The 19,519-nt window shown below is 46.1% G+C and overlaps 1 protein-coding gene across 1 annotated transcript in view; it reads right to left on the minus strand.

Moving 5' to 3' along the window:
- Positions 1 to 7,632, minus strand: part of IL5RA (interleukin 5 receptor subunit alpha) — a gene marked incomplete in the record, with an annotated part of 42,438 nt that extends 34,806 nt beyond the window's left edge. The window contains 2 exon segments of the mRNA XM_073591525.1: positions 6,748 to 6,819; positions 7,485 to 7,632.
- Between the last annotated feature and the right edge of the window lie 11,887 nt (positions 7,633 to 19,519).

Consider the following 19,519-nt stretch of genomic DNA (forward strand, 5'->3'; position numbering starts at 1 on the left):
GGCGGCACCACAGTTTTGGGTTTAGCCCCCAATAGTCTGCAGGGAGCAGAAGTACTGAAGCCAGAGGATCAGCATGGCAGCCAGGCAACCAGCATTTGCAAGGTGAGAGGTTGGCAATGGCAGGTGCTGGAGCTCTCGCCCTGGAAGGTTAAATAAGGCCAAATCTGAGTTCCCTCTCTACTATGATCACTATTCTGAAACTTCCCAAAATGTGTGCGTCAATCTGCCCCATTCATTGGTTGGGTTTTGTTGGGAAATTGAAGTTCAGCCAGGAAATTGGCCAACAATGTATTGTGGGGAAGTCCCTCCGAATGTCATCAGAGGGGACACTGTCCACATACTGAACATAGCCAAAAACAATCCATAACTTTGGATGACAGACGGGATGTCACTTCCGCCCAATGCTCCGAAAGGGGAAAGGTTTTCTTTAAAAAAATACATTTATTTATTTATTTATTTATTTATTTATTTTATTGCATTTCAGTGTAAATATGAGATCTGAAGTCTTTTTGACCCCAGATCTCATATATAAGAGGTCCTGTCATGCTTTTTTCTATTAAAAGGGATGTTTACATTCCTTGTAAAAGGAAGAAAAGTGACCATTTTTTTTTTTTTTTTTTAAATGGACAGTGTAAAAATAAAAAATAAAAAGTAAAATAAATAAGAAAAAAAATTGTAAGCGCCCCGTCCCGCCGAGCTCACGCGCAGGAGAGAAGACATTATGTAAGTCGCACCCGCATATGTGAACGGTGTTCAAACCACACATGTGAAGTATCGCCGCGATCATTAGAGCGAGAGCAATAATTCTAGCCCTAGACCTCCTCTGTAACTCAAAACTGGTAACCTGTAGAGATTTTTAAATGTTGCCTATGGAGATTTTTAAGGGTCAAAGTTTGTCGCCATTCCAGGAACGGGCGCAATTTTGAAGCGTGACATGTTGGGTATCAATTTACTCAACGCAACATTATCTTTCACAATATGAAAAAAAAAATTGGGCAAACTTTACTGTTTGTCTAGTTTTTAATTTTAAAGAAAGTGTATTTTTTTTCCCAAAAAATTGCGCTTGTAAGGCCGCAGCGCAAATACGGTGTGACAGAAAGTATTGCAACGACCGCCATTTTATTCTCTAGGGTGTCTGAAAAAAAATATATATATAATGTTTGGGGGTTCCAAGTAATTTTCTAGCAAAAAAAAAATTGATATTAACTTGTAAAAACAATGTTTAAAATATAGGCCTGGTCAAGTAGAACTATAGGCAAATCTCCGGTCAGATTTTTTTTTTTTTGCCCATCTGTGGCCCATATTTTGAGGTTACTTTACCAGATATAAAACGCATTTCCTTCTGTTACCAGGGCCACCAATATGGCAGTTATTCAAGATACAGATAGCAAAACCTCTATTTATCCCCTTAGCGCTGACCGTACGCAAATTTGACTATTAAAACAATGGCCATTTTATTCTCTAGGGTCTCTGCTTAAAAAAAATATATCTATAATGTTTGGGGATTCTAAGTAATTTTCTAGCAAAAAATATGGAATTTAACTTGTAAGCAACAAATGTCAGAAATAGTCTTGGGCATGAAAGGGATAAATAACCCGGGCTATGCTGAGAGCGAAGGGTTCAGGATGAAAAGCAGACTGACAGATAATGACGACACTTTTTGTTCAGCAGCTGCAACAATTCACACAAACAGTATCAATCTAAAAGAGTAGCAAATTGTGTCATCCAAACATGAAACAATGTACAGTAAATCCTTGGTTTGCGAGAATAATTGTATAATAAGTGTATAATGATTGGTTTGTGTGTTATAGCGGCCAGTGGCGGCCGGTCCATAAGGGGCTCAGAGGCACCGCCCCCCCCAAATTTTGACGAATAGGAAAGCTAATCATAGAATAATTTATTTTTAATAAATGATAATATGACTAACATTTTTTAACATCTTAAAGTTAAAAATTGTTAGTTATATCATCATTTATTTAAAAATAAATCGTTCTATGTGTGTGCGCCATGCGGGGCGCCGGACTAATAGAAGTCTATTAGGTCCCTCTGTTTTATAACAAGCACGTGATTGGAGCCCGAGGCTCTCATTGGCTTGTTTTACGTTGTCCTCGAGGCACAGAGCACTGTGCCCTGAAGCCTCCCACTTTTGATTATAGCGAATCAAAATTTGCCATTGTGTCACTTCTGGTTGCTTGTCCCGGGCCAATTAGAAGCAGGGGTGGGCCGTCCATTAAGGGCGTATGGGAGCTGCCCCCTCTGTCCACGCCACCCCCCTATATGGTTAATGGATAGATTCATGAATGGCATGAATCTATCCACGACCACTGCGGCCACCCCCCATTCATGCGTCCGGCCCCTTTTAGGATGCCGGATGCTTGAATTCCTATGGCGGGGGTGTTTTTTTGAAGCACCTGATTAGAGCCAGAGTCTCTAATAGGCTACAAAATAGGGTGGGATCGTGGCGCAGAGCATTGCACCCGGAGACCACCCAGGTGTGTTAGAAAAGCAAATTAATATTGATATGAATCGCCTCTCGGGCCAATCAGGAAGCGCGGGTCTGATACCCGTTTCCTGATTGGCTGAAACGTCGGGCGATCCTATTGGACGCCTAGAAGAAGGAGGAGGGGGATGCACGGTGGAAGGCGCCATAATCCACACCACAGGAGGAAGAATAAAGCCGCCCGCATCCTAGGTGGGGTAAGTGCGGGGCTTTGATGTCCCGACTGTCCTCCCGGGGAGGGGTTGCCGCTGACAACTGACCGGGGGGGTGGCTGTTTGCCACCCCCCCAAAAGAAAAAAACACCAGCGGCCACTGATCAGGAGGCTGAAGATTTGGAACACTGAAACCTTTGGGTATCAGAGGAGCCGAGACAGTCCAGGCTGGAGGGGCTTGTTTGCACCCTGACAAAAAATTTTTTAGCACCAACCGCCACTGATAGCGTCTAAAAACTATTGGATATATACTGAGATTTTTATTTATTTTTTTATATTATACTACTAATGGGGGAGATCAGCGACTTATAGCAGGACTGCGATAGTTGTGGCGGATAATCTGACACTTTGTGGGAACTCTCTAACTGCCACTGACATCACCATGAACTGTAATGAAGGAAAGTTTTTGTGATTTATCAGAATAGAAGTCATAAAACACCCACCAGCCGCACACTATGACCGGCTCAGGGGACTCACTAGTTAAAGGTATTCTGTATATTCGGCCGGGTCAGAGCCTTCCTGGAAGCTCTGATATTATCGGGAGAGGACGGTCATCACCGGGTCAGAGATCAGACCTCAGCCTTCCTGGAAGGTCTGATATTATCAGGAGAGGACGGTCCTCACTGAGTCGGAGATCAGACCTCAGCCTTCTTGGAAAGTCTGATATTATCGGGAGAGGACGGTCCTCACTGAGTCAGAGATCAGACCTCAGCCTTCCTGGAAGGTCTGATATTATCAGGAGAGGACGGTCCTCACCGGGTCAGAGATCAGACCTCAGCCTTCCTGGAAGGTCTGATATTATCGGGAGAGGACGGTCCTCACTGAGTCAGAGATCAGACCTCAGCCTTCCTGGAAGCTCTGATATTATCGGGAGAGGACGGTCCTCACCGGGTCAGAGATCAGACCTCAGCCTTCCTGGAAGCTCTGATATTATCGGGAGAGGACGGTCCTCACCGGGTCAGAGATCAGACCTCAGCCTTCCTGGAAAGTCTGATATTATCGGGAGAGGACGGTCCTCACTGAGTCAGAGATCAGACCTCAGCCTTCCTGGAAGGTCTGATATTATCGGGAGAGGACGGTCCTCACCAGGTCAGAGATCAGACCTCAGCCTTCCTGGAAGGTCTGATATTATCGGGAGAGGACGGTCCTCACTGGGTCAGAGATCAGACCTCGGCCTTCCTGGAAAGTCTGATATTATCGGGAGAGGACGGTCCTCACTGAGTCGGAAATCAGACCTCAGCCTTCCTGGAAGGTCTGATATTATCAGGAGAGGACGGTCCTCACCGGGTCAGAGATCAGACCTCAGCCTTCCTGGAAGGTCTGATATTATCGGGAGAGGACGGTCCTCACCGGGTCAGAGATCAGACCTCAGCCTTCCTGGAAGGTCTGATATTATCGGGAGAGGACGGTCCTCACTGAGTCAGATATCAGACCTCAGCCTTCCTGGAAAGTCTGATATTATCGGGAGAGGACGGTCCTCACCAGGTCAGAGATCAGACCTCAGCCTTCCTGGAAAGTCTGATATTATCAGGAGTGGACGGTCCTCACCGGGTCAGAGATCAGACCTCAGCCTTCCTGGAAGGTCTGATATTATCAGGAGAGGACGGTCCTCACCGGGTCAGAGATCAGACCTCAGCCTTCCTGGAAGGTCTGATATTATCAGGAGAGGACGGTCCTCACCGGGTCAGAGATCAGACCACGGCCTTCCTGGAAGGTCTGATATTATCAGGAGAGGACGGTCCTCACCGGGTCAGAGATCAGACCTCAGCCTTCCTGGAAGGTATGATATTATCAGGAGAGGACGGTCCTCACGGGGTCAGAGATCAGTCCACGGCCTTCCTGGAAGGTCTGATATTATCAGGAGAGGACTGTCCTCACCGGGTCAGAGGGGGGACAGCTACAAAACAATGTGTGTGCGGCTCAGCCAATCAGAATTTGATATTCTAGTGCTGAATGCTAAAGTACAACTGTCAGACTGGGCTCAGCCCTTCCTTCTCTGAGTTGGCCGCTCAGCTGTCGGCTAATTGCCAGCTTCCATCTCTCTCCACAGTTAACCAGCTGTTGTGGATCTGCTCGTCAGTCCCGTCTACTTAAAGATCTCAAGCTCACTTGATCTCTGCCTTCGCCTTGGTCACATTACAAGAAACCATCTCCTGTGTTCCTGTTTAAAGACTGGCTTTGCTGACATCCCTTCTGGCTCCTTATCCTGCTTGCTGTTCCTCTACTTGGATCCCTGACTTCTGGCTTGGCTGATTACCCGATCTGGCTGCTGGACTCTGGCTATGCTTTGACTACGCTTACTCTATTTACCTTTTTATTTTTATTAATAAACAAGTGTGATTTTACTGTACTTCTGTCTCGGTCTGGTTCATGGTTTCTGACAACAACACACTGAAATCAGTGAAAACAAGATGACTGTAATATTATATCCTCCCTCCGCCCCCCTTCAGTCTTGCACAGGTGTACCCGGGCCGCTGACAAGGCAGTACAACCGGTCCTGTGGTACTGGGCCCAGGCCTCATCAGCTAAATATGATTTCTAACAACAGCCCCAGGTGTACCAGCTCCTCTCCTGGACTGAAATGACTTCCTCTGATGTCACCGCACACTGTGAGTGTCTCACCATGTGCATTAGAAGCTGCAGCCAGTCAAATAGAGTCCCGCCTCATTTTCTGGATCCCATCCAGCATTATCTAGCTTTTTCCTCCACAGCCTGACTGTCCCTGGCCCCGCCCCTTTCATTCTTTGGTTTTTATTTTGCCCAATTAAACCGAAGTCTAAGAGTCTCCTGCACAGGGGGTAAAGGGGATTCACCCCCAACATTACACAGATAGCTAAATATGTAAATCAATCAATCCTGATATAGGGGAGATTTCTTTCCACTTCCTGCCCTGTAGAAGCAACAGGAAGTAAGAAGAATTCTCTCCAAAATTAGGGTAACGCCTTCTCGGATATGTGTCCCCACTGGAAGCTTCTCCCTCTATTCCCGTTGAACGTTTTGGAATTTTCACTACTAGGACAAAAAATGAGTGGGAATCTCCGACAGCAGGGACACCGGCAGCAGGGACAAAGACAGCAGGGACAACTACAGCAGGGACAAAGACAGTAGGGACACCGACAGCGGGGACACCGACAGCAGGGACAGCGAGGACTCTGACAGTGGGGACTCCGACAGCAGGGACAAAGACAGCAGGGACTCCGACAGCAGGGACAACGACAGCAGGGACAATGACAGCAGGGACAGTGAGGACTCTGACAGCGGGGACTCCGACAGCAGGGACAACGACAGCAGGGACAAAGACAGCAGGGACAGCGAGGACTCTGACAGCGGGGCACCGACAGCAGGGACACCAACAGCAGGGACAGCGGGGACTCTGACAGCAGGGACACCGACAGCAGGGACAGCGGGGACTCTGACAGCAGGGACACCGACAGCAGGGACAGCGGGGACTCTGACAGCAGGGACACTGACAGCAGGGACACCAACAGCAGGGACAGCGGGGACTCTGACAGCAGCCCAAAACAGAAGTTGTAACCTCTCCCAACTCCTTCCCAAAAATTAAAACATTTTAACAACCTAGAGGACTTCCAGAGGAGACAAAACTCGCCCCCGGGGCAAAGTTGTGAAATTGTAACAAGAAATCACAATTTACGGTAATCATCCAGGAAACGCTCACAGATAAGTCATATGCAAAGCACTGGGATGAATCAGAATTTAGACATTCCAAATGTAAGTGAATTAAAGGATCAATGAGTGAAGAATTAGAAAAAAATAAATGTAAAAAATCATATTTGTACAACTCAGAAAGTGTAAAACAATCAATAAAACAAAAAGAACAGAATAATAACAACGATAAGAAATAATAACATTATTATTATTAATAATAATAATAATAATAATAATAATAATAATAATAATAATATTGATAATAACAATAATCATAATAACATTATTATTATTATTAATAATTATTATTATTATATATAATAGGTAATAAAAATAATAATAATAATGGATACATTTGAATCTACATACAGATCTCTGCACACTCCCGACTCTTCTCTCCTCCAGTATTCCTCTCCACTCTCTGCCGCTGTGATGAGCGCTCTGACAATATGTTTGCAGCAGAAGGTTCATTGACAGTGATAAAAGAGAAGTTTGTTACCCAACCAAAACCAGAGATTGTGAAATGTTCATCAACCCCTCCCCCACCCTCCGCACCTTGCTTCGTACAATTCTGACATCTCTCTTTAGGAATATTTTGTTTGCAATAACTTCCTTAAAGCGAAATAAATTGTATGATACAGAACAGAAGGAGGATTCTGAAAATGTTTTTTTTTTTTTTGGGAGAAAGAAAGAAAGAAAGAAAGAAAGAAAGAAAGAAAGAAAGAAAGAAAGAAAGAAAGAAAGAAAGAAAGAAAGAAAGAAAGAAAGATACAATAAGATAAAATATAGCTAGATTGATAAATAGAACTTTTTAGAACTTTGGCAGATAATATGAAAAGATGGATAGAAATTGGAGAGATAGAAAGAAAGAAGCACGTCCGATGCTGCCATGACAGCTATTGGCAAGATTACCAGGTCTTTGCCTGTTTCCCTGACAGTGCCCCCCCCAAGGGGCAGCCTCCATATGCCCAAACAAGCCCACTTTTCAGGATATCTATCCCGGAACTCCTGTTACAGTCTATAGACATGTATGTTACCTGCTGGTTCCCAAGAGTTCTCTTCTGATGAATAACCCTTCCATTTGATAAGAAATAGTTTTTGCCTACCTCTCTTCCGACAGTCCAGGATGTCTTCTACCTCAAATTCTTCTTCCTCAAAGAAAGAAGAAACATAAAATATGGCTAGATAGATAAAACTTTTCAGAACATTGCTCGTGTCTAATGGTGGCAGATAACATGAAAGGATAGATAGATTCTTGGAAAATACCAGGCAACTTGACAGAGTAGCAAACTGGAAACAGGCCAGGGGTCATACACGATGAGTTCAGTTCCGGTAAGGAGACTGGATAAGCCGGGGTCATACACGATGAGATGAATCTGTAGCAGAGTCGGTAAGCCAAGCCAAGGTCAAACACGCTGGAGAGAAGTCAGAAGTACAAGCCAAGGGTAAATCAGGAGATCAGGATCACAGGTCAGAGCAAGCCGGGTCAATAACAGGAGTTCAATCAGGATGCACAGGAACACGGTTGGAAGCTGATGATAATAATTCGGCAATGCACCATTGTCAGTAGCAGGTTTAAATAGGCCAGGAGATGTCAGTATCTGTCACGTTGCACGCGTTTGCACCATCGCGTATGCCAGTACTTCCGATGTACACACAGTACTAATGCATGTTTCCATGTGGCCATGACAGCTATTGGCAAGATTACTAGGTCTTTGCCTGTTTCCCTGACAGTGCCCCCCCAAGGGGCAGCGTCTGGATGCCCAAACAAGCCCACTTTTCAGGATATTGATCCCAGAACTCCTGAAACAGTCTAGAGGCATGTATGTTACCTGCTGGTTCCCAAGAGTTCTCTTCTGCTGAATAACTCTTCCATTTGATAAGAAATTGGTTTAGCCTACCTCTCTTCCGACAGTCCAGGATGGCTTCTACATCAAATTCTGGTTCATCCCCCAACGAGACTGGAAGAGGTGGCACATCATCTCTCCTGGGAAAAGGGCTTGGTATGGCTGGTTTAAGCAGAGAGATATGAAACATCTCATACGATCTCGGCAGCGCCAGTTCGAATGCCACAGGATTAACTTCCCTCTTGACCTCGAATGGCCCGACAAACCTTGGCCCCAATTTCCTGGAAGGATGAGACAATTTGAGGTTAACAGAAGAGAGCCATACCTTGTCTCCAACCTTGAAGCTAGGACTGCTTCTTCTTCCTCTATCATATTGTCTTTTGAAGTCCTCTTAAACTTTCTGCATAGTTTCTCGGAGTGTTTGGTAATTCGTCTGGATAAATGTTATGCGATCCTAAAGTGCTGGTACTGAGGCTTCGGGGACGGTGTTGGGCAGGAATGAAGGATGAAATCCATAGTTCGCCCAAAAGGGTGACTGATTGGTTGCTGCATTATTGTATACAAATTCAGCACATGGGAGTAAAGAGAGCCAATCATCTTGGGAAAAAGAACAAAAGCACCTTAGATACTGCACCAGAGTTTGATTGGTTCTTTCGGTTTGCCCATTACTTTGTGGATGATAGGCAGCGGACAAGCATACGTGTATTGCCAAACTTCTGCAAAGACTTTTCCCAAATCTGGAAGTAAACTGGACCCCTCTATCAGAAACAATGCTGTCAGGAAGGCCGTACAATCTGAATATTTCTTTAATGAAGAGATTTACTGTATCCACAGCTGAAGGTGTGCCTATCATAGACAGGAAACTGGCCATATTGGACAAGCAATTCACAACTACAAAAATAGTTGTGTGCCCTTCTGATGGGGGGCAAGTCCACTATAAAGTTCATTGAAATTCTCTTCCATGGCTGTTTTGGGACCGGTAATGGCCTCAAAAGACCCCAAGTCTTGGCGTTGGACCCCTTATTACGCTGACAGATGGCACAGAAATTCACATACCTCCTACAATCCAGTTTCAAGATGGGCCACCAAAAGGACCTTTGAATGAGTTCTGTTGTCTTTCGAGCCCCGAAATGCCCAGCAAGTTGATGGTCAGGGAATGTCTTCAAATCCTGTAGTCTGGTTTGTTGTGGGACAAAGATCTTATCCTGTTGCCACAAGAACCCCTCTTGGTTTCTTAGGGAGGAAGCTTCTGATTCAATGCATTGGATGGAGGCTTGTTCAATTGATGCCTTCAATTCATGTTGAAGTAACAAGAAGTTCTGGCTTGGCAGAATTGTGTCAGGTATTGTTACCTCTGGGGTGTCGGGAAACATCCGAGATAGAGCATTGACTTTTTCATTCTTTGACCCTGGCCAATAGGTGATATGGAAATTGAATCTGGAGAAAAACAATGCCCAACGAGTCTGTCGGGGTCTTAGACGTTTGGCTGTTCGAAGATATTCCAGATTTATATGGTCAGTGAAAATCATAATGGGGTGCACGGCTCCTTCCAAAAGGTATCTCCACTCCTCCAGAGCTATTTTTATGGCCAAGAGTTGTCAGTCCCCAACGTCATAGTTCCTTTCCGGCTGAGTCATTTTGCAAGAAGAAAAGGCAACAGGCTGGAGTAATGCCTTGGATCCCTGATGTTGTGACAGGACTGCCCCTGTGGCTACTTCTAAAGCATCAACCTCCAAAACGTAGGGGGAAGCAGGATCGGGGTGCTGGAGAACTGGAGTGGAAGTAAACAGGGACTTTAGTTCGTCAAAGGCTTCCTGGGCTTCAGGTGACCACTGAAATCAGGTATGCTGGTGGGTGACTTGGGTGATAGGTGAGATTATGGCAGAAAAGTTCTTTAGGAATCTTCTGTAGAAGTTTGCGAACCCAACAAACCTTTGTACCACCTTCTTATCTATGGGAGTGGACCAGTCCATGATAGCCTTGACTTTTTGTGGATCCATGGCGACTTCTTCTGTAGAAATGATAAGCCCCAAGAACTGGATTGGCATTTTCTCAAAGTTACACTTTTCGGCCTTTACATATAGTCCATGTTTCCTCAAAGTTGACAACACCCTTTTCCACATGTGATCTATGGAGCTCTAAGGTAGCTGAAAAAAAATGAGAATGTCATCCAGGAACTCCCAAAAGATGTCATTCACTAGATCCTGGGAGGTGGCCGGTGCGTTACAGAGACCAAATGGCATTACTAAGTATTCAAAATCGTGTTCTAAATGCCGTCTTCCATTCGTCACCTTCACGAATGCGAATCTGGTTGTAGGCACCTCGCAGTTCTAAGAAAAAATGAAAAATAAAAAACTAAATGACCAAAACACACCGAGAAAAGTAAACTACAAAATTATTTATTAGCTGTAGAAAGCTAAACACAAAAAAAGTGTACACAACCACCCCTTAAAGATGGATATAGTGGGAATACCAAAAGTAAGGAATCCCACCAAACTATCTATACCCTCCCTGTAAACAGTATACAATCCCACATGGATGAGCGAGGAAGCCCGCAAATGGAGGGGTCTAATAATTCAATTCAACAATAAATCATTTTGTAGTTTCCTTTCTCTTCTCGGTGTGTTTTGGTCATTTCGTTTTTTATTTTTCATTTTTTTCTTAGTATGGTATTTTGATCACACCTCACTTATATATATGTGGTGAGTGCTACTAAGTGTTATCCTAATGGGATTCCCATTTTCATATTTTTGACCTTGCAGATCTAACTTCGTGAAGACTCAGGCATTTACGGAACCTCTGAAAGGGCTCTGCAATAAGAGGGAGTGGGTAGCGGTTTTTAATAGTCATTTTGTTCAGCTCCCTGCAGAACCATTTTTAATATTGACTGGACCCCGGGCAAACATTTTCTTGGGCCCCCTCTTCCATGCAATTTCGCTTTCCACCTGCTCTGAGACATACAATAAATAGCAGCTAGACTCAAAATCAGTTTACTGAATGAGATCAGGCAGTGATTGCGATTGGTTGCCAGTGGTAACAGTGTATCACTACCGCTCACTGACTGGCTGCTAGAGATTACAGCACACATTATAGTTACCTAGTAGGTGAGGTTGAAAAAAGACACAAGTCCATCAAATCCAACCTCACTGTTTATTTTCTAGAGGTTACAGCACAAGACTTCTGTTTGTTGATTGGTTGCTAGAGATTACTGTACATCTATACCATTCTCTAATTGGTTGCTAGAGGTTACTGGACATCTATACCATTCTCTAATTGGTTGCTAGAGGTTACTCCACATTATTACTGCTCACTGATTGGTTCCTAGAGGTTACTGCATGTCCTTACCGCTCAACGATTGGTTTTAAGAGGTTAGTGTACATCATTACTGCTCACTGATTGGTTGCTAAAGGTTACAGCACGTCATCTCTTCACTGCCGGCACACCATGGACTGGGGAGGAGGTGAGGGGACCTGTCAATAGACAGAAAACTCCTAGGGATCCTAGGACTCTCGGGATCAGTGGTAATGCTGGGGGGGGGGTGATCAGTGGCAATGCTGGGGGGTTGATTGGATCAGTGGCAGTGGTGGGGGGATGGGATTAGTTAGGAGGCAGTACACTGTGGCAAATTCTGAATCATCGATAGTAAATAAATAAATGTAGCGCTATGTATAAAATTATAAATATAAAGTGCAAATATCTAAAATAAAATAAATCCTACATATAAATGAATAGTCCATAAAATGAAAAAATCAAGAAATAAAACATGAAAAACTCTTCTTGTGATCAGTGTATCCACATCTACTGAGGAAGGCCTGTGATTGGCCGATACGCGTCTAGAAGGGAGGAGCTGATAGTCACGTCCAGCCAGGCACTGTGTATGTGGACACGGGGGGGGGGGGGGGCTACTCTGGAGGTTTTTAGGTGATTTTAGAAGTGTTTATCTTATAAGTGCAACTTGTCTGTTTGGGGGCTTTGAATAAATTTGTATACGGAGAGCACTATGGTCTCTATACTTATTATTTACATGTCCTGAACTCATGGAATCTCGAGCCAAGCTGGGAGATGATCCGTTTCTTTGGATATTAATGAGCTGAGTTGCCATTAAGAAAAGAGCCATCTGGATTACCCACCATTGATTGAGAAGAGGAAGTGAGAGCAAAGAGCTCGTGGGAAGATCCGCATATGAGTTTTGACTCATCTGAGAGGTGAGCGCACATTTTTACTGGTGGTGGATGGTGAGCACTCCTTCTGAGGACGAACAATCACTGTGGTGGAATTGTGTGGATACACTGATCACAAGAAGAGTTTTTCATGTTTTATTTCTTCATTTTTTCATTTTATGAATTATTCATTTATATGTGGGATTTATTTATTTTAGAGATTTGCACTTTATATTTATAATTTTACACATAGCGCTACATTTATTTATTTAATATCCATTTTGAAATGAGTGTGGTGTACCACTTGGAATTTTTAGCAGCTGTGCACGTTTATTATTAGGTTATCTTATTTAAACATCACAATTTTTTTTACTTGTGGCGCTGATTGTTTCATTTTAAAATTCTGAATCATGTAGAACAAAGCTGGAGATCTTTGGCACGCATATAGTGGGGGATTCTACCGATGTAATGAGGAATTTACAATGACCACCAATGTGAGGGGGATTTACATTGACCACCATGTAATGGGAGATTTTACGCCACCCACCAATAGAAAAGAGGGATTTCTACACTGACCCCAATTTAATCGGAGCATTTACATCAACCACCAGTGCAAGGGGGAATATACAATGAGAATTTACACTGACAACCATTGTCAAGGAGATCTGTACTGACCAATATAAGGTGACACTTCTACACCGACCACCAATTTTAGGGGGATTTACACTGACCACGAGCGTAAGGACAATTCTGCACTTACCACCAATGTAGAGGGGAAATGTACACTGATCACCAATGTAATAGAGGATTTTACATCAACAGCCAATAAAGGGGGATTTCTACACTGGCCACCAATGTAAGGGGGGATTTACACTCACCACCAATTTAAAGGGGGCTTCTACATGGACCACCAATGTAAGGGAGGATTCAAAACTGACCACAAATGCAAATTTGGATTTTTTAAAAGATTACCAATATAAAGAGGAGTTTCTACACTGGCCACCAATGTATTGGGGATTTACACTGACCACTAATGTAATAGGAACATTCAAAGTAACCACCAATGTAAGGAGGGATTTACACTGACCACTAATGTAATAGGAACATTCAAAGTAACCACCAATGTAAGGAGGGATTTATACTGACCACCAATGTAAGGGGGACCTTCACACTGGCCACTAGTGTGAATGAAAGGATTGTACACCAAGCCCCAATGTAATGAGAAGATTTACACTGACCACCAATGTAACTGAGACATTTAACCTGCGTTCACATTTGTGTGTCGGGAATACATGCAAAATCACTTTCCTGACACCACAGAAATGTGCTGCCCTTTAGCAGATACACAGAAGAGCCATTAATTGTTAATGACACCCTCACACAATGGCTGAGATGTGCGTATTCACATGCACCACAATTCAGGGTGCTGTGGCCCCATGTTCTTTTGAAGAAGGGGGGTTCCACCTCCAATTTGCTCACCTTTGCAGAACAGGCTGATGTTAGGCTTAAAGGGGTGTTTTTTCACTTTAATGCATTCCATGCATTAAGGTGAAAAACCTTCTCCCATGCAGAAGCCCCCCAGTGACCCCCGTTTTACTTACCTGAGCCCTGTCTTTTTCTGCCAGGGGACGAGCACACCTGCTCTAGCTGGTGTCTCGTGTCCTGATTGGATAGATTGATAGCAGCACAGCCATTGGCTCCTGCTGCTGTCAATCAAATCCAATGACGTGGGCACCAGGGGGGCGGAGCCGAGTCCTGCTTTCTGTGTCAATACAGAGAGGGGACCAAACAGGGACACAGTTACAGGGTCACGAGGACCGAGGTCAACGCCTGAACAGCAGTGCTGACCAGAGAGCCAGGTGGATCGGTATTTTCCATTTCTTTCATTATTGCTTTGAAGTTGAAGCCCCTGTGTGGGAATCCTGGATGGACTGTTTTTATCTTTTACTTCTAAATAAACATGAACAAAAAAAGGCCCTTAAAGTGCATATCCGGCGTAGACTCAGCTCACTGGTAAGCTCTACACTGAAGATACATAAGCCCCAATATTACACTTTACAACCCCTTTAATGACTATAGTTGCAGGACTTTCCCAGCATGCCCCTTTACCCCCTCAGTGGGCAGCATTCAGCAGAAGTGATGGTGGATATGACCTCAGGGGGACATGATATACATATGAATGCCGCCTCTAATTACATATCAATGCAGGTTACTTACATGTAAACACGGGATCTGCAGGTGAGTCATCTGCACACGGCAATAGGGCAGAGCTGGGCAGCATTAGTAACAGAACTTCACACTGAGATATCGGGACACAGCACGGGACTAAAACTTCAAGGGATATGGGAATTTAACCACTTCCCGCCCAGTCAATAGCATATTGACGTCCGGGAAGTGGTTCTGTTATCCTGACTGAGCTTCATATGACGTCCATAAGAATAACATGCCGGCGCGCGCCCATGGGGGCGTGCAGGGCGACGATTGCACGTGCAGCGTCTCCGATCGTGATAAGGAGCCTCCGTCAGTGGTTTCTTACCATGTGATCAGCTGTGACCAATCACAGCTGATCATCGCATGAACCAGGAAGTGGCGGTAAACGGCATTCCTCGGTTTGCGCTGACAAGGAGAGCTGATCGGGGGCTCTCCCTGTCGGGGGGGGGGGGGGGGGAGTCTGCGCTGATAATCAGCACATTAATTATCAGCACAGCCCCCTCAGATGTGCCAATCACATGCCAATAAGTGCCCAGCAGTGTCCCTATAATAAAAATACTGCCAGTGCCCACCACAGTGCCAATCAGTGCCCACCACAGTGCCAGAAACCACCACAGTGCCAATCAGTGCCCACCACAGTGCCAGAAACCACCACAGTGGCAATCAGTGCCCACCACAGTGCCAGAAACCACCACAGTGGCAATCAGTGCCCACCACAGTGCCAGAAACCACCACAGTGGCAATCAGTGCCCACCACAGTGCCAATCAGTGCCCACCACAGTGCCAGAGACCACCACAGTGCCAGAGACCACCACAGTGCCAATCAGTGCCCAGCAGTAACACCTGTAGGTAAAACATCAGTACCTCATCATCAGCTGCCCATCAGTGCCACCTATCAGTGCCACCTGTCAGTGCCCATCAGTGCTGCATATCAGTGCCTCCTCATCAGTGCCCGTCAGTGAAGGGGAAAACAACATTTTATGACAGAAACTGAGAAAAACTTTTTTTTTCCAAAAATGTTGGTATTTTTTAGTTTGTTTAGCAAAAAATAAAGCCCCCCCCCCCCCAGAGGTGATAAAATACCACCAAAAGAAATCTCTATTTGTGAGAGAAGAAAATGATAAAAATGTAGTTTGGGTACAGTGTTGTATGACCGCGTAATTGTCATTCAAAGTGCGACATCGCTGAAAGCGGAAAATTGTCCTGAGCAGGAAGGGGGGGAAGTGCCCAACATTGAAGGGGTTAAACTGGGATAGTTGGAAAGTATGAGGCATCTGCTTTGGGCCCCACAACAATGAGGCAGCTGCTTTGGGCCCCTTTTTGGCCTGCCTGAAATATGGTCCTGTACATGGGGGATTGTAAAGGAGGGCAGAGGACACTACGGGGGGCTGATGTGAAGAAGGGTACAGGACACTGTTTTGGGGTGGGTGGAGGACACTACATTGGGGGTGATGTGAAGGAGGGCATTGGACATTGCTATGGGGGGCACAGGGCACTATGGGGGGGTGATGGGGGGGGTGATGTGAAGGAGGGCATTGGACATTGCTATGGGGGGCACAGGACACTACGGGGGGTGATGGGGAGGGTGATGTGAAGGAGGGCATTGGACATTGCTATGGGGGGCACAGGACACTACGGGGGGTGATGGGGAGGGTGATGTGAAGGGGGGCATTGGACATTGCTATGGGGGGGCACAGGACACTATGGGGGGGTGATGGGGGGGTGATGTGAAGGGGGGCATTGGACATTGCTATGGGGGGCACAGGGCACTATGGGGGGGTGATGGGGGGGGGTGATGTGAAGGAGGGCATTGGACATTGCTATGGGGGGCACAGGACACTACGGGGGGTGATGGGGGGGTGATGTGAAGGGGGGCAGAGGATATTTTCTATGGGGGGGCAGAAGACACTGCTATAAGGGGGTGGGAGGAGAGAACACTACAGTGGGGGGGTCATGTGAAGGGGGACACTGGTATGCGGAGGAGGAAGACACTTCTGTAAAGGGGGGAGGGGAGTCAGAGGACACTAAGCTGTGTTTTTATTGGGGGCTTGATGTTTTTTTTTATTTCAAGGCGTCCACACCCCACCCCCATCCCTTACCCTCAGATCTATGATGTCCTCCAGGTTGTCCAGGTAGATCTCAACCTCTGAAAGGTTTCCTCCCCCTATTTTAAGGTAATAATTTCTGATACACGGTGGAAGCTATTCGGAGATCAAAGCAGGAGAAGAGCGCACGCCGATCCAGGCAATGCTTCAGGTGTGAATGGATGACAGGTGCGGACCCCGCCTCACCACCGTCCAATAGAAACAAGACAAAGAAATGATCACCCTCTGAGATTTCCAAATAACTTGCTTGATGTCCCTTTATTGTCACCACAAGTGTGTCAGACAAACACGGGACAAGCAGTTGACGCGTTTCACAAGCGATAGCCGATAAAAGGTTTTGTTGTGAACAAGCAATCTATCCCTTGTGAAACGCGTCAACTGCTTGTCCCGTGTTTGTCTGACACACTTGTGGTGACAATAAAGGGACATCAGGCAGGTTATTTGGAAATCTCAGAGGGATCATTTCTTTGTCTTGTTTCTATGCGGAGTTGACATTTGTTGTTATATTTTCTGGTTCTTTGTCCAGGAATTAGTCATAGAGAAGAGCAGAGATCCCTTATCACTTCTGTCGGTTATTTGGGGAAGCTGGTGTCAGGAGGCGACCACAAGTGTCTCCAGGGACCGTATCAGATAGCCCCGCCGGCGGTTTGTTCGCTGTGTTGTGTTGCACAACAATCACCTGAATGAGAAGCCTGATAAGTCTGAAGGTGTGAAAACTAACCGAACATCAAAAGCCCCCCACCCCCACCCTGGGACAGATTATCACCACCATCCATCTTATTTCTATACACTATAGTACCAAAAGTATTGGGACACCTCCCTTTACACACACATGACCTTTAATGACATCCCAGTCTTGGTCCGGAGGGTTCAATATTGAGTTGGCTCCGCCCTTTACAGCTATAACAGCTTCACCTCTTCTGGGAAGTCCGTCCACAAGGTTTAGGAGGGTGTCTATGGGAATGTTTGACCATTCTTCCAGAAGAGCATTTGTGAGGTCAGGAACTGATGTTGGATGAGAAGGCCTGGCTTGCAGTCTGCGCTCTAATTCATCCCAAAGGTGTTCTATCAGGTTGAGGTCAGGACTCTGTGCAGGCCAGTCAAGTTCCTCCACCTCAAACTCGCTCATCCATGTCTTTATGGACCTTGCTTTGTGCATTTGGTGGAGGGGGGATTATGGTGTGGGTGGAGGGGGCGGATTATGGTGTGGGGGGTGTATTCAGGGGTTGGGCTTGGCCCCCTTAGTTCCAGTGAAGGGAACTCTTAAGGCGTCAGCATATCAAGACATTTTGGACAATTTCACGCTCCGAACTTTGTGGGAGGAGTTTGGGGACGGCCCCTTCCTGTTCCAACATGACTGCCCCCCCAGTGTACAAAGCAAGGTCCATAAAGAGGGGGGGATTATTTTTTGGGGGAAACTTGGGCTTGCAAAGGTATGCTTAGGGGTAAGTGTGAAGGAAAGTGCTCTAATTTTTGGGGGGAATGGAGAGGACTTATGCTGATAGCTAATGCTCATACATTTGGGGGGGGGGGGGGCAACGTTTGGCATTTTCACTCTGGACTCTAGATGACCTTGTCCCGGCATTGGTTGGACCAAAGTAGTGCATTAATTACTTTGAAGTCGCTATGACTTTAAGTTGCACGTATATGACTGGTTATCATTGGAAAACTCGGAGGGTACAACATGTCCTAAATACACTGAGACAGTACTGAGCTCCATCAATACTTGTGTTACAGGAAGGAAGCGTATCGAGGTTTTTCCCAATCAGAGGCCCCGGATCTCCAAGAGAGTTCGTTGTCTTTTGAGAGAACAGGATAATGTCTTTATGAATGGAGATAAGTGATTGTAAACCTTTCTTTTTGTTTTTTTTTTTTTAATAATACTTACCTCCACTGTGCAGCTCATTTTGCACAGTGTGGCCCCCGATCCTCCTCTTCTGGGGTCCCTCGGGGGCTCTCGCGGCTCCTCCTCGCAACGCTTAACCCCCTAGGAGAAGTGCTCGCCCGGGGGGGGGGGGTGTTGTTACCTTGCGGGCGCGCTCCCGAGTCCAGCAATTGACGTCCATAGACACGGAATGCCGGACTCGGCCCCGCCCCCCCCGGGGCCCGCGTCATTGGATTTGATTGACAGCAGCGGACGCCTATGGCTGCGCTGCTGTCAATCTATCCAATCAAGAGCCGAGAACCCCGGGCAGAGGGGAAATACAGGGCTCAGGTAAATAAAATGGGGGGGGGGGCTGGGGGGGCCGGACACTGTCAGAAGTCTTTTCACCTTAATGCATAGGATGCACGAGGGTTTACAACCCCTTTAGGTAAAATGTTGCTGGAGCTGATCTTAAAGGGGTTGTAAAGGTAAAAGTTTTTTCACCTTAATGCATTCTATTCCGCCCCCCCCCCCCCCCAGTCCCCCCCGTTTTACTTTCCTGACCCCTTGAAAGTCCCGTGCTCGCTCCCGACATCCTCTTCGCCGCTCAGCCTGGCCGTTGATTGGCTAGAGTGGATGGATGGAAATCAGCACAGCCATTGGCTTGCGCTGCTGTCAATCACATCCAATGAGGCGGCGCGCCGGGGGGGCGGGGCCGAGGGATACAGTGAGCGGCTATGGCCGCCGGCTGTATCAGGGGAGCGCGCCCGCAAGAACTCAACACCATGCGAGAGAGAGCTCACATGAAGGTGTTTAGTTCTTGCGGGGGGGGGGGGGAGCTGAGACAGCCGCTGAGGGACCCCAGAAGAGGAGGATCGGGGCCGCTCTGTGCAAAACGAGCTGCACAGTGGAGGTGAGTATAACATGTTTGTTATTTTAAATTTAAAAAAAAAT

The sequence above is a fragment of the Aquarana catesbeiana genome, linkage group LG07 (genome assembly GCF_042186555.1).
Source record: "Aquarana catesbeiana isolate 2022-GZ linkage group LG07, ASM4218655v1, whole genome shotgun sequence".
Lineage (NCBI taxonomy): Eukaryota > Metazoa > Chordata > Amphibia > Anura > Ranidae > Aquarana > Aquarana catesbeiana.